The following is a 23,714-nucleotide window of genomic DNA, read 5'->3' on the forward strand; positions in this document are numbered from 1 at the left end:
CACACTATTGGAGGGAATCGATCCGGATGCATGTTCTTATGTGGATGATATTTATCTCACAGACGACGAAATTTGGATGCATCTGTGTCGAGTGAATTCCATAATTTGTACCTTTGCAGACATGGGTTACAAATTTAATTTTGCAAAATCGCACATTGCAGAACACACAGTGTTGTTTTTGGGCTATGAGCTCAACAATGAAGGTAGAGGTTTGGCTCCTCACTTCTTAGAGAAGTGCGCACAATTGCGCGCTCCAACAACTCTGAAAAAATTACAGTCTTTACTGGGCTTTTTGAATTTCGGCAGAACTTACATTCCGGATTATGCCCAGCGTATCAAGCCTCTGTATGCTTTGATACAACCAACTTTCTCGAAATCATGCTGGCTGCCTGAGCATTCAGCCATTTTGCAATCCTTGCAGGCTGATCTGCTCGCTTCTAAATATTTACTGACTCGTGATAACCACACCAACCTGGTAATAAGAATAATTCCTGGGACGGTGGGTTTCACGTACCTCACTTTTAATGAAGGTGACGCGGTACCTATTGCTTACAAGTCACACTTGTACACTTCGGCTGAGATGCGGTTTCCCACAGTGGAAAAAGTTTTAACTGCTGTACAGATGGCAATTCTAAAAGAACGAGCACTGTCTCAGGGGAAACGCATGCTAGTGGTAACACCCTGTCCTCATTTGGAGGCAGTCACGAAAGCCAGTGTACCAAATTCAAAGGCTTTGCACCCTCGGTGGATTCAGTGGGCTGCGTCATTGTCATCCACGGATGTCATGTTTATTTTTGACGCTTCCTTACGGTCGCAGGAGTACTTGCAGTATGAATTCGTTCATCCTGCTCCTCTGGCGATGCGACCTTTGGAGGACTTCCATTGCATCATTTACACTGATGGGTCGGCGCAGGTTGCGCATGGCTCTAAACATGCCTACGTTTCCGCATGCGCCATTGTAGTCGGTGCTATGTTGAATGATGAGTTCATTTCCAGGGAGGTACACACGTTGCCCCTGGGCGATTGCACCGCACAATTGGCAGAGCTTCGTGCTCTCTTACTAGCTTTGGAGTACGCAGATCCAAGTGTTACTACTCTAATTGTAAGTGATTCTTACTACTGTGTCCAGTCTTACAATGAAAACTTGTTCTTTTGGATTCAAAATGAATTTCATGATTCCAAGGGTAGCACAATAAAACATAAAATGATCTGGGTTCGAGTGGCAGAGCTTAAGGCTATGTTGCCACTCGTTTATGTGATTCATACTCTCGGTCATCAGCGCGTAGGAGTTCACACTGTTGGCAACTCGCTTGCTGATGAAGCAGCGAAATCAGCAGTATCTACATACTTAGTTGCAGCAGTTACTAGGTCTAAAACCAAGATTGATAGCGACATCTTGGCAGCGATTGCTGCCTCTGAGAAGGGAAGTAAACATCCTGCTGGATTCCCTTCGAAGTATAAATACCACTTAAGTCCCGAAAAGGTTCCTTTTGTGACAATTCCTGATGTTGGGGAACGGCTGATTCCCAACTCGGATCGCAGAACAGACTTGATTACAGCGGCTCATGAAGGTGTGGCGTCTGCGCATGCGGGCGTCTCAGCCACTGTAACGCAACTACAACAACGTTTCTGGTGGCGGGGACTGTACAAACAGACGCGTGATTATGTCCTTCTTTGTGACATATGCCAGCAGATCAAACCTTCAACTGCTACGCGTCCGCCACAGACTCAGTTGTACATTTCTAATAAACCACTAGGCTGTGTTTATTTAGATCACTGCGGTCCTTTTTCATCTGATACTGCGTATAAGTACATCTTAGTAGCAGTTGACTCATGCACACGCTTTGTGTGGGTATGGCCACATCGCAGCGCTGATTCACGGACTGTCATTAGAGATTTGCGTATCTTTATAGGGATTTTTGCCTGTGGTACCTTCCATTCGGATCAGGGTCCGGCTTTCGCCTCTAAGGCGTATAAGGATGCCATGACTTCGATGGGGGTCCAAGTCAAGTTTTCGTCACCCTACAGACCTGAGGGTAATAGTGTAGTTGAACGAATGAACCGTGATTTAAAGCAATCTTTGACAGCCCGAGTTATAGGCACTGGCAGAAACTGGCTGGCTCACCTCTATGGCGTGCAGCGTGCTCTTAATAATCTCCCTAGAAGGTCTCTGGGTGGGCGGACCCCATACGAAATGCTCTTTGGCATCAAGATGTACGTCCCTGACCTTGACGGTCTAGACTCTGTGGTTCGCGCCACTTCCTTTGACGCAGATGAACATTGCAATGTTTTACAGAATCTACAAAAGACCAGAGACACTCTTGCAAAGGAACATTTGCCCTCCACACCGGATGATGCGTTGCAGATCCCGGTAGTTGGCTGGCTACCCCAAGTTGGAGAACTGGTTCGAGAGAAGATCGACAACAAGAAAGAGTTTGGTCCCTCCTATCGAGCTCCAGTCCCAGTGCTTGGAGTGAAGGGCACAAGAACAGTCATTTTACCACCACTTCCAGGTCGTAAGGAAAACAGGTTTATTTCTATTGACAATGTCAAGATACACAGAGTGGCCGATTCTTCTTAGCATGACACCGGCTGTTTCCTGTCCTTCCATTGTGAGAAATTCAATTATGCCCACTGCCTCTAATATTGAACCTGAAGTGGCCATCGAATTACCTGCTGTTTCCAGTCCATTATTAAATAATTTGCCCGGAACTAACATGGATGAGACAGACTATACATACCCCACTGATTTGTCCATGCCTGACCTGCAAGCTCGTTTAGCCACGGAATCCAGATTTTCATTTGACTCTGCTTCCCTTGCCTCGAAAAAACACTCTCAAATTGCAGTATATGCTAGCCTGTTTAAAAAACATTTTTTGATACCTCCTTGGATATACATTTGGCTGGTCCTTTTTTCGGTTTACCTTTTTATGTCAATTGGTTTTGTGTTTTATTTTTTTCGGATTATGAATGGACACTATGTCGAGGAGAGAACTTGCATTACTCATTTAAATGGAACATTGGCCCCACTTTCCTCTTCACATTCTACACACAGATTAAAAAGAGACTTGACTTTGGTTAACATCACAGCATGGCCTGTTCTGGATGGAATCGCGTGGGATGCAGTTCGTTTTCAGATTCATGGCCCAACGGAAGTCGTTAATGTTCCTAATGTACTAAGAGTTAATATGGGGGATGTGGTGAAACAAAACATTCGTTCTGATGATTGGGATGTTAATGCTGTGGAAAGTTTGTTTTCTGATTTGAAATACTATGCTGCTTTTGATGCTGAGGATTTATATTTAGAATCTGCTAATTATGGTGAATTGTTCTGTTACCAACATTATGGCAATCACTTCTTACACAAAACATCTTCCCGAAGGGATGCTGTTAATTTTACTCAGTGGGAACATTGCCCAGCTCCTACACAAGGGAGTTCAGAAACGTTTCTTAAAAAGTATACTTATTTCACTGACTTTAACCAGTCCAATCCCGAGTCCTTTTATTTTAAATTTCACAAACAGCCACTGTCCAAGGTTCGACTTACCGATACAAAATTGTTGTACTCGAAGGCCTTCCTAGATCAATTAGTTACTGGGGGCTATGAGTTATGGAAGGAAACAATAGACCTTAAATCAGTTTGGGGTTCAAGGGCCTGGCAGGTACGAGGCACTGAGGCTTTGCACCGTGCATGTCTCATCCCGAATCATATGTTGTTTTTAAATGAAACCATTTCCCAGACCACATGCTTTGGATTGGCTACATCTAAAAGGTTAAACACCCCGTCTTTCCCGGAGTTGGAGGAATATGAGAATTGGAGTAATTTTACTCAATTGTCCATTAAAGATATACAGGCTCTGCTTCTTAATTCCTCCTTTAACATTTCCAGTATGAATCCCAAGGGTTGGCTGCTTTGGCACCGTAGTGCTGATTCTTGCCAAAAAAGATTTTTGAATATATCTGACGGTTTTAAGACTGTTAGATCTGATCCCCGGTTTGATTTGAGTCATACTGTCACCTCTTACTCTGTGGGCAAGTTGTGTCAAGCTTGGCTGAAACATTCAACTTTACCTGCGGTTAAGTATCACCTTTCCAAACTGAATGCAGACGTGGATTTGAATGATTTCATTAAAGGCCCAGCTAGTGGCAGGTCGAAAAGGTGGTTATATGGGGTTTACAATGAAATTTGGAAACTCTCACAGATTGAGGCTGCTTCACGCCTTAGGGCTATTGATCAGGCGAATCTTGAGAAAGTGCTTGCAGTTGTTGACAATAACATTAACGTGCTTTCCTCTAGAATTTACACATTAGATAATATTGTGTCGTCTGTTGTTGATATTGTGCATGATGAAGTGTCAGTATTATACCATGGTCAAAATCAATTACGGTCAATCATGCAGTTTGCATGGACACTTCAGACTCTGAAAATGGGTAAAGTTCCCTGGGGATACATGAACGTTTCCTCTTTATTTTCACCGTTTAATTTGACAGACAAACAACGCTTGCTTTCAATGCGTGATGCTTCCTTTTCTATGCTCCATATTGAAAGGTTGGAATCTTTACCTTTTTCTGTGGCAGAAGCCACTACTGCTACGTGGCTTATCCACGGTTTAATAACACTGCCTTTTGCTTTATATAAGTTTTCAAATTGTATGAAATATGTGCCAATAGGTCGTTTTGAACCCTTAGGTAGCGGTTTTCTTCATGAAGTCTGGTCACTCCCATACACATACAGATGTTTCAAGGATGAACAAGAAGTTTATCTAACAGGGGATGAGTGTACTGAGACGCCAGATCATTCTTTAATGTGCAGACACATACAGTTACACGGTTCATGTAACAAGGACCGACCGAATATGGCTTGCGTTTTACAGGGCACGCCAGTTCCTGCTATCATCCCCACGTTTAAATTGTTAGAGAATGGTAGTTATTTAATGCTCAATAATGAAAACTGTTGTGGTTTGATTAAAGGTATAGCTTTCATAGTAACAGTTAGTGAGCGAGTTATTTGCTGCAGAAATGTTCTTTATCCTCCCACACGTGAACATAGGGAGTCTTCCATTTGGCCACAGATACCGACCTTGGGAGCAGAATTCAGCGGCATGGCTAGAATAAGAGCTCTATTGTCCCAGAAAGAGGTGGCCTTGAGCTCGGCCCGTGAAACTTTCGTGCTTCACATTGCTTACACCCGTACGGAGGTTCAGGCTCTTTTAAATACTGATTTGCCTTTGCATTTCGGAGCCATGGTCCGTTCTATCTTTAACGCATCCTCCACAACGGGCCTAGCACATTTTTTTAAAGTTGTTAGCGGTGGTCTCGTGACTTCCTTTGAGAAGATTTTTGGAGTCATCCCTGCCTTCTTCCATTCTATTTTTTCATCCTTATTTGGAGGGTTCCCGTTTTTACTTGCATTAGCGGCCGGCGCATTGGTGGTTTTCTGCCTTTTTAAATATGGATGCCCTTCCTGTGCAAGACCACGCTCAGCTGCTACTGACGCGGTTTCGCAACCGCATGCTTGATTATTATGGCACACTGCCGTTGGCGACTCTAAGCACGGCGTTTGGATTATCTTTTCGGTTCTCCTATTTCACCTGTGTCCAGCCTGTATTTCGCTGCCTGACCTGTGATTTCCTTTGGGCCATTGATTTGTGTCTCTGCGGACCAATATCTTCTGACGTCGATTTTGATCAACTGATGAGTCCTATCATTGCTCACGAGTTGGTTTGTTCTGACGAAAGGATTATGGCCTTGGCGGTGGCACATGGACTAATGGGTCCCTGGGATGTGTTGTCGGCAGCGCGAAATTTCTTGGAACGAAGTTTTCTTGAAAACCCACCGAGCTGTCCTCTGATGGTTATAGAGGATCCGGTGCTGGAAGATCACGTATGTTCCTTTCATCTTTTAAATTGGATGGCTGAACTGTTTTCGGATGAGGACAGTGACTTCCTCCTGGAGGCTGTTGCGGCTTACTTTTCATATACAGTCTTATCATAGACACTGCCTCAAATTGACATGCTGATTGATAGCATTTCCTTGATTTTATTGACTTTTGGTCACGACATTTTATTTTTGCTTGCCTATTGGCTTGAGCCACATTATACTTGTGGGCTATTTTTTAGCATTAGTTTTTATAAATTGAATTTTTATTCATGCTCGTTTATAATTGGATTCTGCTCTCATGTGATGGCACTTCTGTTATCTTATTTAGTCCGTTCTCGGATCATGGGGGGGTGTTGTATAGCTCCTATATATCCTTATATCGTGTTAAGTTAGCATAGGTACATTTGAGATTTAAACGCCATTTTTCCTTTCTTGCAACTTCTGCACACGACCCTTAATTGTTGACTTAGCTTTCAACCTAGTGGTTTGCCGTGGTGTATGTGAGAATAATATGTTATTGCTCTGATATCAGTTTTGTTTAATAAACCATGTCTGCACGGAGAGTGCTGAAGTTTCAGGAGCAACACGATATGGTATTGTTATGAGGTCTGATCTCTACGCCTTCATAGTCATAACACAAGTGCAGCCTTTGCCAAATTGGGCTTGAGGCGGGATTGATATTGCTTTGCACGAGAATTGTTAACACACTTGATGCGGTGCACATGCAGAGAGAGCTGATGTATGCTGATGTGATTCCTTCATGCTAGGACACTAAGGTATGGGCCCGCCCTAAAACAACCCAAAGAGACCTTCTTAGCTAATAATATAATATATGTGTTAGGGAGGGTGAGATATAAGTGTTGTTAACTCTTATTCATTACAGCATGTTAACATGATGTCACCATTCGCTTTTTATGTCTTAGTAACTATGCTGATAATTTTGATACTGATAATAAGTATACTTGTATTATCTAAGATACTGCGCCTGAGAAGACGGCATTAGTAAATAAACATTTCAAATGCACATGTGTCTTCTTTACTCCATGTTCTGGTTTGTAATGATAATATAACGAAAGAGTGTTCATGAGTCCCACGTACCCTGAGGTACTGTAAGTTCATGTTCTGGTTTGTCTAAACATTGGGAGTTTGATATGTCCAATGAGACACTGTAGCTAGCTCGGTAAGGGGTGAGTTGGTTGCTAAGGTAAGTTTTGGGACACCCTAATTTGCCGAGGTTCCACTCCTCTGTGCACAGTTCTGTGTGAGTACAGAAACCCTGCAACATTAGGTGGAGGGGATATAGGTTGCAAATGGCAGAATGGATTTAACAATTGTGACCCCTTCCTCGCTGTGTATATAACAGAGCTTGGGACCCCTCTGGTCCCTAACAGACTCCGTAGTCTACTGACGTAATTGGGTGTGTTTAATAAAATTCCTGACACAGTAAGTGTCAGTTAACAGTTACACTTAAGAAAATAAAGACGTGTAATATCGAGCTCCGTGTGTGTTGTAATACATTTACATGCTATTGGGCTGGGGAAGACGCTACAACTTGTGACAAGATGGGGAATACGTAAACCCCGCAACCGGAAGAGTCGAGAGTGCTCTCCCACAGAGTTTGCTGAGGTCCAGCAAACTGCTTGTGCATGCCACGTGAGCCTCAGTTGAAGTGAAGAATCGATGGTTGGCATATGTGGAGTAAAAGCACAACTCTAACCAGTACAAAACCTTCAGAGAAAGCAAAGGCAAAGTTTAATTTATCATCATTCAGAAAATCGCTAATACAACCACAACACAACACAACACAACACAGAGCCATAATTCATGCAGTACGGTAACGCTAAAGGCAGTGACTGACAGGTAAAGAAAGTGCAACAAGCAACAACAGCCAGAGGCACGAAAACGCTCTGAGGGGAAGCACATAAACACAAAGGAAGGCTAAAGGGAGAGAAAAACAGTTAAAATGCAAAACGTAGAGAGTAGTGAAGAATTAAACCACTACCTACTGTCAAAGAAGAAGCTGGTGCTTCACCACCTCCGGTTGGGCATGACGGTCCAAGCACTAGTCAACGGGCTGTTGCTCGCAGCAGGGACACCAGCCCACAAGGCGCTGTAGGTCAAGTGTGGCCTGAACAGTATATAATCCGGACAGCAGCTGCAGAAAACAGCACAAAGTATAATGCCACCGTTTTCTTAAAATCGCCATCTTTATTTGATACTGCTAAAAAGCAGAGTCTTGGTGCCCAATGAACTGTTTGGATCTAAACCTTTTATGATTTCATTGATGCACTAGAAATAATTGATGACAACAAGATCATAAAATATCTTAAGAACTTAGCAGGAGAAGGAGTAAAGGAAGTGATAAAGAAGATTCAACAGGTGGACAGACTATCTTACCAGGATGTCAAGGTGACATCGGCTGTCAAGTCAAGCTTTATTCAGTATACAGTGTACAACCATAAAAGCATTCTAATAAAGAATATAATTAATTTTTCTGTTAAATGCTATAATCATGCTAAGTCAATTCATTGCATATTAAAACTCCATCCATAGTTTTCTATACTTATAACTACTTTATAGTCAATCCCAGTCAATGTTTAAACAATAATAACATACACTTATTAAAAACAATTCAGTACATAATAAAATACTAATTAAAAAGATACAAATAGTACATAATAATACTTCATCCCAAAAACATAATGACAGTACTTAAGTAAACAGGGCCATACGGTGGTAAAGTGCATAAGTGCAATATAATAATAGATTTCAATCAGGAGTATATATGGCCTTAAGAAGTATTAAAAAGCCTACTTGCTTTAATATGTTAAGGCTTCCAGATGGGAATTATCCTTTCTTCTCCTGATTGCCATTTGTATAAAAACAATAACTGTATTGCAGATTTTATCGTTTTCCAAGCTACGGATATAGTTAAAAGCATGTTTATAAGAATACAATTTATTTACTAAAAAGAAAGGTCTTAAAACATATTTCCTAATATCCCGATAAAAACTACAAAACAAAATAAAGTGCAACGTAGACTGCAATGACTTTCCATCACAGGGGCAAAGTGGGAGATTATAGATCCAATTTCCCATTCTAGGGTAAGCAATCCGTTAATGTAAGGTATCCATCCTCAACCTTGTTAAATAAAATCTATGCTTTAAGTTTCTTACCGTAATAAGGTATTGTTGGATACCCATCTAGAGCGGGCCTTCACAATAAGATCTAACACTTAGGTTTAGACCTAACCCCACATCTCTTGCAAGTTCCCTCAAATGTATTAGTCTCATCTGTAAATACCCTTCACTCTAATCCTGGATGGACTCCAGATCATAAAGATCAGAGTCCACCTTACATTCTTTTAGGAGATTTGAAATAAACTGTAACCAAAGGATTTGTTTACTATAATCGAGGGATAGGCAATCCATTATTGTATCCTTGGTGAACTTGGTCTCGTCTTTAGTCCAAATCCCATGCCAAAATGTAAGGGCTGCCATACTAATGAGATCGCTAATATAAGGTATGCACAGCTCTTTATGGACTATATATGAGGCGGTTGAGTTTGGAACAGCTAGAACCCTTTTTAAAAATTTATTTTCCTGAATTTGCAGCAAGTATGTATTTGCCCTTCCCCATAGTACTGCTCTAAAACATGAACCTGTGATACACTTACTCCTATATAGTGTAAGGATTTCCCGTACTGGCTTATTACCTATTTTTGTAGAAAATCTAAAAATGCCTTCACTCGGTCGAAGGAATTTTAACTTACATAAATCAATGTGTGCACCCCAGACGCCATTCCTGTTAAAAAGAATACCCAAATAAGTAAATGATGTTATTCTTTCGATTTGGACACCTTCAACTTGGTGTTGCCTACTCTTTAGTCTACTCTTCCCACATGTCATAACGAAAGTTTTACTAAGATTCAGCTGTAAGTCTTTTATGGTCACGAATTGCGTAAACTTTTCTATTAGGCACTGTAAACCATTTGCAGTCCTTGACAATAGTACTGCATTATCTGCATATAGGAATACTGTGGATACACCTGTGCCAACTCTAGGGGCATCAGCACTTACATTTTGTAAAAATAAATCAACATTGTTAATATGTAGGGAAAATAAAAGGGGCGCTAAAACACATCCTTGTCAAATACCCCGGGTGATTCTAAAATTAGAAGTACATTAATCTTTTGGGCTAAATCGCACTCTTGAAGTTAGAAGGCTGTATATTTGTGATAGATAGGCTATAATATTGTGGGGTGCGCCCATCCCTTTCAATGTTTGCCATAGTTTAACATGGTTGACTAAATCAAAAGCACTGGTGAGGTCCACGAAACAGAGGTGCAATTGTCCTTCTTTAGCGTGGATATATTTCCCTATCAGTAGCTCAAGGTTTACGCACTGTTCTTCTGTCCCTATGCCCATTCTAAATCCATACTGGGCATCAGTTAAAATTGTATTCTTGTTTGCCCACCTTTCCAGTCTTTCCAACATGATTCTACCCATCAATTTAGATGTTGAATCAAGCAGGGATATGGGCCTATAACACTTTGCATTCCCTCTATCGTCTTTTTTGAAAATGGGTATGTTAGACTTGGCACCATTGGTGTGAGTCTCCCTTCCGCTTTTTGCTGTTGCCTCATCTGTTTTTGCTGGTTTAGATGCTTTTAGGCACTTTGCCACTGCTGTTCAGGGCCAAGGTGCAAGTGCTCCCTATTGTAAATTGTTGTATGGATTAGTGATTCCATGATTGGTATTTGATTTACTTGTCAGTCCCTAGTACAGGGCACCATGGGTGCCCAGGGCCTGTAAATCAAATGTTGCTGGTTGGCTTGCAGCACTGATTGTGCCACCCACAGAAACAGCTTGTAAAATGTGGCTCAGGCCTGCCATTGCAGAGCTTGTGTGCAGTCTGGGACTGCCATGTCGACTTGGCAAGTGCACAAACTTGCCAGTCCCTAAACCTTCTCTTTTCTGCATGTTAGTCACCTCTAAGGTAGGGCCAAGATAACCCTGTGGACAGGGTGCATTGTATGTGAAAGGTAGGACATGCCCTGATATGTGTGGCATGTCCTGATAGTGAATTACTGCCAATTTCGTTTTTCATTATTGCAAGGCTATCTGTTCCCATAGGCCAGAATGGGCAGTTTGATTATAACATCTTATAAACATAACTGACCCAGGGAACAAGATAGGAATATAAAGTTTAGTATGCCTGAACTCAGAATATTAAAGTGCATCTTTTAGTGTGGGTGATTTAAACATTCTGTGTTTGAAAATACCACTTTTAGTAAGTAGGTATTTTCTTGCCTAACCATACAGTATGCCTCTGCTAGGTCTGTGTATTGCATGTCTGGCTTGTGAGTGACAGGAGCTGGGAGAGGACTGCGGCAACAGCAGTCTGATGAGTCAGGGCTGGGCCGAATGGGACCTGGGTTGAATTTAGAGTAGGGGGAGGAGATTTCCTTTCACCTGCCTGGGCCAGGTCTGCTTTCAACAATGCTGCCTCCACCTCCTGCCAGGAAGCTGCACCAGGGAGGACAGAACTGGTTTTGGCTGGGTACAGACACTCTCTCCCTTCAGAGACAAAGGATTTGTGTGTATAAAAAGGGGGACCCAGACCCCAGAACTTTAGATCACTTCTGGGAAATCAAGAGGAATTTTTGCCACGGAGAAGAACCGGAGCGGCTGAAGGAAGATTACTGCCTCTGTGCTGTTTGCTGTTTTGGGTAGGCCTGCAGTGATTACTTGTAGCCAAGGAAAGGACAAAAGGATTTTGCTGTTTTGCTTTGTCATCTTGAGGAAGATCTCCAAGGGCTTGAAATTGAGCTTGCCTCCTGTCTGAACTCTCAGGGACACAAAGACTTCACCCCCAGCTCCCCTGAATTCCCTTGCTGGGAATCCCAACCTGCAAAGAGGTGCCTGCTGCCGTTTAGGACCTCTAGCGACTGTTTGTTGTTGGGAGCTGGAAGATCGACGCAACGAGGAAGAAGCATGTTGCATCTGCACCGATTTTAAACGCATTGTCAAATCACGGAGAAGACGCGTGCCGCATCCACACCTGGTCCAGAAGCATCGCCGAGCCATGGAGAAGAAGCGTGCTGCATCCCCACCGAGTCCCGACGCAGCACCGAGAAAACTGTTGCAGCACCCGCTGTGCAGCTGCAATTGTTCACGCATCAACCGGATCTTCGCATCGCAACAAGCCGCCATTTTGTCGCATCGCACCGGATCGTCGCCACTCATTGAGGCGCCATCTTGTCGTATCGTAACCAGAACTCAGTAAGAAACTGATGCATCCCCTCCTCTCCGGTAAGGAACAGATGCATCGCCTCCCCTGTGCTGCAGTAAGGAACAGGTGCGCCGCCTCCCCCGAAGCAAGGAACTGATGCATCGCTTTCCCTGCGACTCTTTTGTTTGCTTTGTGTGACACATCTAAGGTACTTTGTTGGAAAAGTGTCTCATTTGCAACTTGTTCAGATACAAAAGATTGAGTTTCGGAGTATCTTGAGCTGCCAAACTTTTTAAAGATGTGTTTAGTCGCATTATACAGCCTGTCACGCATATTTCAATTACAGTTCTATATTAGTGTTTGGGGCAACACAAAAGGAAAATGATAGGGCCCTTACACAAGTGTGCCATCTATGTGCTTATGTAGGTATTATGCCGAATGCTGAAAAATTTGAATTTCACAAAACTAAAACTCTTTTGGCACATTTTCGCAGAAGAGAGAATGACTCCAGATCCAGCCAAGTTTCAGGCTTTATCATACACCTCCCCTCCACAGAATGTAACCATGCTGCATGCTTTTCTTGGTATGTCCGGCTACTGTTCTAGGTACATCCGTAACTTTGCCACTATGAGTGCCCCATTGAGAGAGTTAATGAAACGGAATGTTTCATTTCAGTGGTCATGGGAGAGTGATCAAAGTTTCAAGACTATTAAGCATGCAATTGAAAATGCTACTGAGATTACTTACTTTGATCCAAAATTGCAGAGATTGTTGAGGATGCCAGCCCATTGGGTTTGGGCATCATTCTTGCTGAACATAGTAGACATGCAAATGCAAGAAGGCATATTGTAGCTTATGCAAGCTGAAGTTTGTCACAGACTGAACGAGCTTACTCGCAATCTGAGAATGAAAGAACTAAAGCCTAGCTGTTGTGTGGGCTTGTGAATACTTTCATGGGTTTCTGATGGGAAACATTTTATGCTTATTACTGATCACCAAGCATTGCTTACTATTTTTGGCAATCCAAAGGCCAAGATGCCCTCCTGCATTGAGAGGCGGGGCTGAGACTTCAAGAGTATGGCTACACCATTGTGCACCTGCCGGGAAAATATGAAAACCCTGCTGGCTAATTTTCTCAAGTGCCCCTACAATGTCAGGGTATCCAGGGTATAAGTAGTTGCGAGGGACAATTCTACTTTGATTATGTTTGAACGGAGAGGTGGAGGATACGCTCTTTGTAACATGACAGGATTACTGCAGGTGGGAACTAGGGATATAAACGTTCTCAAACAGCAGATTCAGTTAGTTGTAAACTAGGGAGGACATCGTAGAGGTGGCATTTGCAATTTATTTTTTGTTTTATTAACGCAATGATGGTAAGGTTGCACTCGATATTTATGTTTACACTTTAGGCTATGGGGCATTGCGCAATAGGTTGGGGTTGAGAAAAGGAGGATGGGGGATGATTGGCACTGTGCACACAAATGGATGATGACATTTGTTTTGATAACACTGAAATGTTTCATTTGAAGGGTAGGGGTTACAACAAGAAAGTATTGTTAATTTATTGCTGCTGTATATGAACGATTCTGGTTGGCTGATACATATTCATTAACTATTACAGATACCCCTGACGAAGATCAATTATGATCGAAATGCATTGGGTGAATTTAAATGTCAATGGAGGATTCGAGTTTCTTGAAACGTGCTTGTAATTAGGCCTGGATGGGCAATTCTAAAGCAAACAAAATACATGAAATTATGGAACCTCGTACCTTTGATGTGATAGATAAAAACTGAAAGGAGCATAAATAAACGGACTGAACTTTTTTATCACTTTTGAATACTTTTTGAGTACGTGTATAATGTGAATCACAAATGTGTATAATGCTGTGCAACTCTTAAATGATGCGCATCGCGCGCATCACATCTTTTTTCAACATCCGTAGCTTTGCCACTATGAGTGCCCCATTGAGAGAGTTAATGAAACGGAATGTTCCATTTCAGTTGTCATGGGAGAGTGATCAAAGTTTCAAGACTATTAAGCATGCAATTGAAAATGCTACCGAGATTACTTACTTTGATCCAAAATTGCAGAGATTGTTGAGGATGCCAGCCCATTGGGTTTGGGCACCATTCTTGCTCAACATAGTAGACATGCAAATGCAAGAAGGCATATTGTAGCTTATGCAAGCTGAAGTTTGCCACAGACTGAACGAGCTTACTCGCAATCTGAGAATGAAAGAAATAAAGCCTAGCTGTTGTGTGGGCTTGTGAATACTTTCATGGGTTTCTGTATGGGAAACATTTTATGCTTGTTACTGATCACCAAGCATTGCTTACTATTTTTGGCAATCCAAAGGCCAAGATGCCCTCATGCATTGAGAGGTGGGGGCTGAGACTTCAAGAGTATGGCTACACCATTGTGCACCTGCTGGGAAAATATGAAAACCCTGCTGGCTAATTTTCTCAAGTGCCCCTACAATGTCAGGGTATCCCTTCCGAAATGGCAGAGGCACAGGTTAACTTTATTATGAGAGCCAGGTGTACCGTCGAGCAAATAAGTGCTGCTACCAATACAGAGAGGAATATGCTCATCCTCAAATACATTATTATACATCAGTCCTGGAGAACACATGCTCGACCTCTTGATAATGACAGTGAATATCAGAAATTCAAGAATGTTTGTGATGAACTGTTCATTACACAAGAAGGTATTATCTTGTGAGGGTCGAGAATTGTATTTCCTGAAAGTCTACTACAGCAAGTCATTGAAGTAATACAAGAGGGACATTGTGGAATTGTCGCCACAAAGCAAGCCCTCCGAGACCGTGTTTAGTTCCCTCATCTTGATGAGCAAGTTGAGAGAGAGCTCCATGCTTGTCATTTGTGTTACTGTATCTCCCAAAGCAACACAGTATCCTTTGAACATGTCGGATCTTCCAAGACACATTTGGGAGAAAATTACAATTGCCTTCTTTGGACCCCTTCAAACTGGTCATTACCTCATGGTAATTGTGGATGAGTACTTCCAGTTTCCTCTGGTGGAAGACCTCTCGTCAATCACTCGTGATCGAGTAATTGAAAAACTAGAAGGCATATTTGCAACCTGGGGTGTTCCGTCCATTCTAAAATCTGACAATAGCCTACCATTCAATGGCCAGGAATTCAAACACTTTCTTACTCATTTGAATGTCAAGCATCAGAAAAGCACACCTTTATGACACAGAATAATGGCTTGGAACCTTTCAGGAACACTCTTAAGAAGGCTGTCCAGCGCGCTGTGCTACAGTGACTTGAGCTCAAGTCTGTTCTTTATTCTACTGTTAGTGCCTACAGCTCTACCCCATTCTACAATCGGCGGAAGTCTGGCTACCCTGATGTTTGAGAGAACCATGGGTACCAAGCTGCCCCAGTTGATCACTGAAAGAACAAGTGATACTCAGAAAGTTTGACTCACTGATTAATCTCACAAGTGCAGAATGAAGACTTATGCAGAAAAGCATCCATGTACTCTAGACCTTACATTTCAGAAAGAAGACTGTGTCCTTGTCAAGTAGAGGAAGAAACGCAAATCTGATTCTCCCTGCAATGCCGATCCATTGCAAATTGTAACTAGTAAGGAGCACATGGTGACTGCTCACTATCCAGGAAAGTCCATTAAGAGGGATTCCTCACATTTCAAGCACCTGCCGCGATATCTGTCGGCTCCAGACATCTGGAGTGATACTTTGTCATCAGAGGGGCAGGAGAGCCCCAGACTGCATCAGTGTCTAGCTCAACGGTGCCTGCTGTGGTTGTAACTCCTGTATTTGCTCAGTCTCACACCACAAGATCTGGAAGAGTGATTTGAGTGCCTCAACAACTCATTGAGGAGCTATGATGTATATATATATGGCACAATGACAGTGGGGTTCTGTAAAATATTGTAGCGCTAATCCCCCCCCCTTCCCGCAATACCTGTAAAGGATACACGATGATTCTGCAGGAGCGTCAGGAATCCGAAGTATAGTCCACAGCCTTCCCCTGCAGCCTTCCGACTCTATCAAGCACTAGAGCACAGGAGGCGGAACAGGGGAAAACAGGGAGACAAAACAAGGAAAGGTTGGGGATAACAAGTGGGTGTTGAGGGTCTTCAGACTGGTCGTCTCAACCTTCTTGTGGGCTTGGCAACAAGAGAGACTGTAATGCAAAAGAGTAATATTCTTGAGTCTGAATAGGACAATCACATTCGCAATTATTCAACATAACCTTTCATACCTAGCTGGATGTATGTTAATGTCCCTGAATGGATATGGGAGAACCTCTGGAAATGGATATATCTGGAGCTGCAGTGAAGAAGGCAAAACACTCATAAGTCTAATGACTCTATATATTCTTGTGTTATGAGCGACTAAACAATATCATGCTCACTCTGGTTTTTGTCTTAACTGCCACGAAGCACACCCCAAAGGTTTGATTGAATACAAGAACTCGGTTGCCAATATCCTTGATAGTGGGAACAACATCTACAATAAACAAAACAGGAAATCAAACACTACAATACAATCTTCCTTATACCAATACAATGTGCAGCGCAATAATGCGCTGTTACCGTGATTCTGGAACGTGTAGCTGTAGCCCAATCCTCACTGGTCCACGCAAGATACCAAGTCCAAATAAGTGATATATCACAAGAGCTGAATGACCCCAAGGAAATGATGTCAGAAGGGACGGGCAGGGAAAACATAAGGTAAAGAAAGACCCTAACTGACTAATGTTAGAGCACCGGTAACAACCCGGCCGCCAGCGGAGAAGAACCCGGCTGACAGCGGAGCACCCCGGTATTGGAGAGAATGAAAGGGGAAGGTTTGCCCGGCCTGTCAGCGGAGCACAAACCCGGCTGACAAGCGGAGCAGAAATGAGGCCAACAGAAGGGAGAGGATGCCCGGCTCGTCAGCGGAGCACAAGCCCGGCTGACCAGCGGAGCAGAACTGAGGCCAACAGAAGGGAGAGGAATCCCGCCGGATGGCGGAGATAAACCCGGCCGCCGGGCGGGACACCAAAACACTGGGAAGGCAATAAAAAACGGGAAACAACACGGAACGTGTCAAAATGCAAAAGCGCAATGGCAAGGCGCTTGGAAAACACGAGAGAAAGGCTGCGGAGGCTCAAAAAAGAACCAACGGAGCCGAGGACACTCTCGAGCAGGAAGAACGCCAGGACGTAGAAACGGAAGTCAGGCACAGGAAGTCAGGCAGCAAACGGACCCAACTGAGCTAGACGCAAGAACGTGAAGCGTCGCTCCATGGGTCAAAGAATCCTAAATAGTGCACTGTTAAAGGGACAGCGCACTGAGAGGGGGCTTGAGGCATGACAATACCTACCAGAAGATGTCATTGCATGCTGGGACGTGTATGCGCTGCTTACCGGGCGTATTACAAGAGGTTTGGCTGATTGGAAAAGACTTCTGGGGGAGGAGCTGCGCTCTTTGAATCAGGACTGGGCATGCTATTCAGTTTAGATACACGCCCGTATCCCGAAAACTCTCACACCTGGCGCTGAAGAAGGCAGAAACACGCCGAAATGCATCCGCCATAGGGGGTGACACAGAACTTTTTTGACTTGTGCTGCAGAATAAAGACGCTTCCACAAACATTCCCCTGGTGTGGCCTTTCTCTTTTTCGAAGGAGGTTCTGGACATCATATATATGGCTAACGAAGATGACCGCCTGGTCGAAACGCGTCGCCAATAAACGAATTTCTCACGGACCCTGGAGTGCGAGTCTTTTGTGTTTCCTCTGATCTATCGAGTGGGGAACCCTTTCAGGCATATATATATATATTATATATTATATATATTTTTTTGGTATTTTGTATTTAACAAAGGGGGAAATGTAGTGTCTTGTGTATTATAGAGTGTGGGACCACTATGGTCCCTAATGGCCTCTGTAGTCTAGTAATGTAAGTGATTGGGTTAATGACGCAGTACGTGTCAGTTAACAGTTACTGTCTAGAGAATAAAGACATGTAATATCGACCTCCGTGTGTGGCATAATTCATTTACATGCTACCGGGCTTGAGGGGGGGGACACAACAGAGACAACTCGCAATGCCGGGGAAGAGGTACTAATCCCTATTGGGCATCCTACCGTCACCCTAATATCTGATTGTGGGGGGGAGAGAAGATCAGCTTGCACCCCTTGGATTGGGACTGCATTCCAGACACCAGCCCCAGGGATATATATCGATACACATGCCACCTGGCAGTAAGAACCCTAGCCCCTGTGTGGCACTGAAGAGCACTATTTTGATCTGCTCTGGGATACAGCAATGGGGAAAAGGGGTACACACAACACCTCCAGACCATTTCCCCATGGCAGTAGTTGGGGGTACAATTCAGTCCCGCATTAGGTGATTGGAATTTGTATGACCCTGGCTGACATCCCCATAAAACCTCCCGCCTGCTCAAAACCAACATTACTTCTGATCCAACTACGCTGACCACTGCCCAAACATTGACCACCGCTGGATGCAGACCACAAAAGAGGCCCTGCTCTATTTGCTAGCCACTTATATTACTCCTTAACCTTCACCCCACCTATTCATGACGCTGTGAGGCAATATACAGAGGGGGGAGCCTCTGTACCTATCGTAGCCCTTCTGGGACACACTGCCCATTCCATTCTTGCTGGGGAGCAACACTAAATGCTGTCCCCCTGTTTGTCTTTCATTACTATGCATGTAACTATGTTCAATAACAATGTGTAATGATCCTGAAATGTGACAATCCCAATAAAATGTTTAAAAAAAAAGATGCTGTGTCCCTAGAGGCGACTTGGCCAGCTGCATTCTTTCTTCCTGTTATGTGCGAGGCTTGCGACTGACTGAGTGAGGGCTGAAGAATGAATTTTCCTACCACGCTCCTACTGATGAATGAGACCAGTAGGTGCCCCCTGTCACGGGGGTGTTACACTCCTGTCACTATGTAGGAAAGTCTGTCCCTAGCAGAACAAAGAAAGCATTCTAACTGTTAAGGAGGCTGGCCAGCCTCAAATGTTTCATTTTACTCTGCAATAAAATGTAAATCAATGTTGCTTGAAAACACAAAAGAAGTAGATAATCCGTGGCTCGGGTCCTGCAGCAGGACTTGAGGATTTAGGAGCAGCCAGTAAATAAATTAAATCGATCCAAGATCTTTTACTGGCATCTTAGATAAAGTGTTGCTTCTATCCAATAATATGAAATCCTCCAAGGCCACTCCTCTTTTGTGCCCTTTCCCCCTGCGCCCTTTCCCCGTCCTCTGTTGATTTACAGGGCAGGCTTTGCTATCTCAAAGCAACAGTTTAACACAATTGCCATTGAATCAACATCAATGAGTAAAACTTAATGGACAAATGGTCAAATGCAGTCTATACACTGCTTTCAACTAGGCTCTCTCCTGTACCCTACTTGAAGCAATAAGGAATCATCTGGTTTGGGTACAATTTTACATTTGCTCAAACACACCATTACCTTTTCCCCTCGCTGCAGAAGAACTTTTTGGTGTATTTAGTGAGGTATTTCCAATTCTTTTATTTATATTAATAAAAATATTCAACCTCACTGTGAGAAGTAACGAGGAATCGAGCAGGAATCCATCATGGCTGACATCCTAGATCCAGCACACGAGACTGGTAGCATTCCAGTGTTTCCGAAAAAGGAGGCAGGGGAGTGGCCACACCCCTCAGGAAGTCAAAGGGAGAATGAAGAGAGCGATACTTTGTTACGGGAATCGCATGGAGGACAGGACGCCTCGCAACCTAGTGCGATTGACTATCAAGAGCAGGAAGAAGCCAACGAGGGAGAAACAGATTCATTTCATTGGGCATTGCTCACATTGACTTATTGCCTTTTGCTTATAACAATTCCTAGGGGCTTTTCCTTCTCTGATAGCAATATTAGCGGCCATTTTAAGTCTCCTATGCGTTCCAGTGAAGGACTTTCATAGAATTCAGTGTGCTTCAGTTAACGTCAAAAGATGACTGCCTATCATGATTAACCCTGCTTATTAAATTCATGTTTTCTTTTTGTCAACATAGTATTTAAGCAGGCAACATTATTTATGGCTGTCTGTTCTTATGCTTTTTTGAGGTGATATTGTTGAGGTACAGAGTACCATTCTTTTTTTTGTAAGGCTTTCTTTGTGAAAACTATCGTTTCTCCCAGTTCGAGTGGGTTGCATGGAGCCCTTTTCATGTGTGAATTAACAACCTTTTCCTTCACGCTCGGCTATTGATATTTTCGATGCGCCACATAGTTTTATGTTTTTCTGCTCAAGACAATTCCCACAGGTTATGACTTTGCAGTACCTCATTATTAATGTCACTTTTTTGCCTGATGTTTGAGGCGCTTGTTGTTATTAATGCTAGAGGCTCCATTTGCGTAACTCATACTTGAGGAGATTCTATTCCTAGTCGTCATATTTATGGGCAGACTGAAATCAGTAAGATCTCTGGTGACCCCGGCAACTCACTCATTTACTTCTTGCTCGCACCTTTATACTCATCATACCAAAATGGAAGAGTCTTTGACCTCCTCTCCTAAAGGTGCCCCCACTTCTTCTTCTACAGCCACCAAGGTGTCAACTAAGCAGTTAAAAAAGGATCCCCCTTCTCCACCTAAACAACCCACATCAGCCTCAATGGATCTTCTTCTAGAAGAAATTTGCACATTCCACCCATTTGTAGAGGAGACAAATTCCAAGATACAAGTTTTGACTGATGGTTGGGCAAAAATGGAGGAGAGAATTACTGCAGTTGAACATTGTGTAGATTCCCTGGGCGTGGCTTGCGCTTAGGTTGCAGTCCTTCATTTCTGAGGTTATATTCTGTCAGAAGCAGATTGAAAATCTTGAAAATAGAAACAGAAGGAACAATCTTCGCATATATGGTTTGCCGGAGGGCTCAGAAGGTTCTGACCCTGTAGCCTTCTTCAAGTCATTCTTGCTGAAGGTACTCAACCTACCAGAAACCACTGTCTTAAATATTCAACATGCTCACAGGCTAGGTCCTCTTCATTCTTTATCATCTGCTTTACGTAAACCAAGGGGTATCATACTCTATTTTCTTGAATATACGGATCTTCTCAAAGTTCTGGCTCCGGCGGATTTCATCATCAGGATCTCAACTTATTTTCTTGCAGGACTATGCAAAGTCTACAGCAGACAGAAGAAAGGAATTTTTGGCCATGAGACCAGCTTTATGTTCTATTGGTGCACAATTTGGCTTATTTCATCCATGCCTGTTCAAAGTAACTTTTAATAATAACACCGTCACCTATGAGGACCCCATCAAACTCAAAAGTTTCATGAATTCGTACTGCCCGGAGGAGATGGACAATCCTAAATCATGCCTGTGACGACTCCTTTTTCATAAAAGCTTACAGATATAGCTTTATATATCTATTTTGTTGAGTTTCTTGTGAAGTTCACTGTTCATTTATCAGTTTAAACATTGGCCTGTTCCACTCATTGTTATTTTATGTTTGAAATTGTAGGTTCATAATCATTAAGTTAAACTAAGTGCTTGTATTTTAACAATGTTTGCGCTTCTCTATCAACTTTTATTTCTCCTTTCAGGCTGCTCTTCGTATTGTCTAACCCATGGGTACTCACAAACTTTCTCTCGGGGGCCAAATTTACAGTGTGGTTTGTGTCCGAGGGCCGCACCGGTGGAGGCGGGGTCAGTGGTGAGGGGGGCGGGGCTAGAGCAACAAAAAAAAACAGTGAGCATGAATTTGATCACAGGTCCCTGCAGTGCACGCCTTCATCCACTGAGCCACCAGACCCGGCATACACATTTCTCTCTCTCTCTCTCTCTCTCTCTGTTTCCTTCCCTCTCTTTCTCCCTCTCTCTCCCTCCCTTTCTCTCCCTCTATCTCCCTCCCCTTCTCTCCCTCTCTCCCGCTGTCTCTCTGTCTCTGTCTCCCTCTGTCTCACTCACTCTGACTCTCTCACTCCCTCTCACTCCATCTCTCCCTCTGTCTCACTCACTCTGACTGTCTCACTCCCTCTCTTCCTCTGTCTCCCTCTCTCTCCTTCCCTCTCCCTCCCTCACTCTGAGGTCTCCCTCACTCTGAGGTCTCCCTCTCTCTCCTTCCCTCTCCCTCGCTCTGAGGTCTCCCTCACTCTCCTTCCCTCTCCCTCGCTCTGAGGTCTCCCTCACTCTCCTTCCCTCTCCCTCTCTCTGAGGTCTCCCTCTCTCTCCTTCCCTCTCCCTCGCTCTGAGGTCTCCCTCACTCTCCTTCCCTCTCCCTCGCTCTGAGGTCTCCCTCTCTCTCCTTCCCGCTCCCTCCCTCTGAGGTCTCCCTCACTCTCCTTCCCTCTCCCTCGCTCTGAGGTCTCCCTCTCTCTCCTTGCTCTCCCTCGCTCTGAGGTCTCCCTCCCTCTCCTTCCCTCTCCCTCGCTCTGGGGACTTATATAGAATGTGAAAACGGCTACTTTAATGAGAAAGGTGCAATATGTAGGTAAACATTCCCCTGACAATGTGCCATTCAGAATAATTTAAAACCACAGCCTCACTAAGCATCTGCCTTCCCCTCCTGTAAAAAAAAGACCCCTCAATAACCAAGTAAAGGCAAGCCCTTACTATCCGCTGAATTAAGGGGGACTGTCATTGCCCCTGCTGAATATGGGGCTCTACTTCACTAGAACAAAGGAGGGGTCAGTCCTAACTTCCTTCTTCTTTGAAGAGCCTGGCACCAGCTGTCTAACCTTCCCACCAATGGCATCCCCTGTGGTCACTGGACATAACCCGCTAGAAAAGCCCTGGGTGGTAGGGCTCAAAATCACTCACTCCTCCTAAACCCCCTTGGAGTTGATAGGGTGCTCCTCCGATTTTTTCCTAGTTCGTATTCTCTTTGCTCCTGTTAGCTCTGGGTTTTTGGTGGCATAGTTGATAGCTGTTAGCTATGCTTTCAAACCTCGCTGGTAGAAGCTCTGTTTTGAGGTGCTAAGGCCCACATGCTTTCTTCTGGGGCCTATCTAACAGTAGTGCCGTGATCCATAGGTGTGGGGACCCATTTAGTCTCAATTAGTGTATGCATTTGCTAGGTCACTCGTTTACAGCTTCCCCTTTTTGTGGAAATTAATATATTGCTAATCGACTGAGCCCATTAAAGAAGAATATAGCTCTACATGAGTGCCCGGTTTAAAAAAAAAAAAGAAAAAGCATTTGAATGAAAAATGGTACCTTTGAATGGACACTCGCTTACACAGCGATGAAAGCTGCATTTCAAACTACTGACATTTATCTTATCTCTAAACGTGTTGTGATCTGCGGTTCAGCAGGCTCGGTAGTCACAGATGCCTATTTCCGAGCAGTTGGTTGTTGTTTTCCACCAGTGTTCTGCCAGCGCTCGGGTCTTGTGGATGAGCCCGAACGCGCTGTGTTCTAGGGGATAGTTTAGGAAAGGCGATCAGTGTGCATTTTCACCCGTGGCATGTCAATGTCGCAGTGTAGTTAGCTTTACTCGAACTGTGAAGATGCAGCTCTGCTGATAACCCTGATCCCGCCCTGTGTCATGCCCTAATTTCCAGACACAAGCTTGAAAGATGACTGAAGCGGCGTATACACATTTTT

The 23,714-nt window shown here is 43.6% G+C and overlaps 1 long non-coding RNA gene across 1 annotated transcript in view; it reads right to left on the minus strand.

Moving 5' to 3' along the window:
- LOC144766765 (uncharacterized) overlaps positions 1–23,714 on the minus strand; it is a 201,009-nt gene that overhangs the window by 107,242 nt on the left and 70,053 nt on the right. Inside the window, exon 2 of the long non-coding RNA XR_013597917.1 lies at positions 7,887–8,035. This is a non-coding gene — a long non-coding RNA (uncharacterized LOC144766765). The remainder of the gene's footprint in view (positions 1–7,886; positions 8,036–23,714) is intronic.

The sequence above is a fragment of the Lissotriton helveticus genome, chromosome 7, assembly GCF_964261635.1.
Source record: "Lissotriton helveticus chromosome 7, aLisHel1.1, whole genome shotgun sequence".
NCBI classification, from domain to species: Eukaryota; Metazoa; Chordata; class Amphibia; order Caudata; family Salamandridae; genus Lissotriton; species Lissotriton helveticus.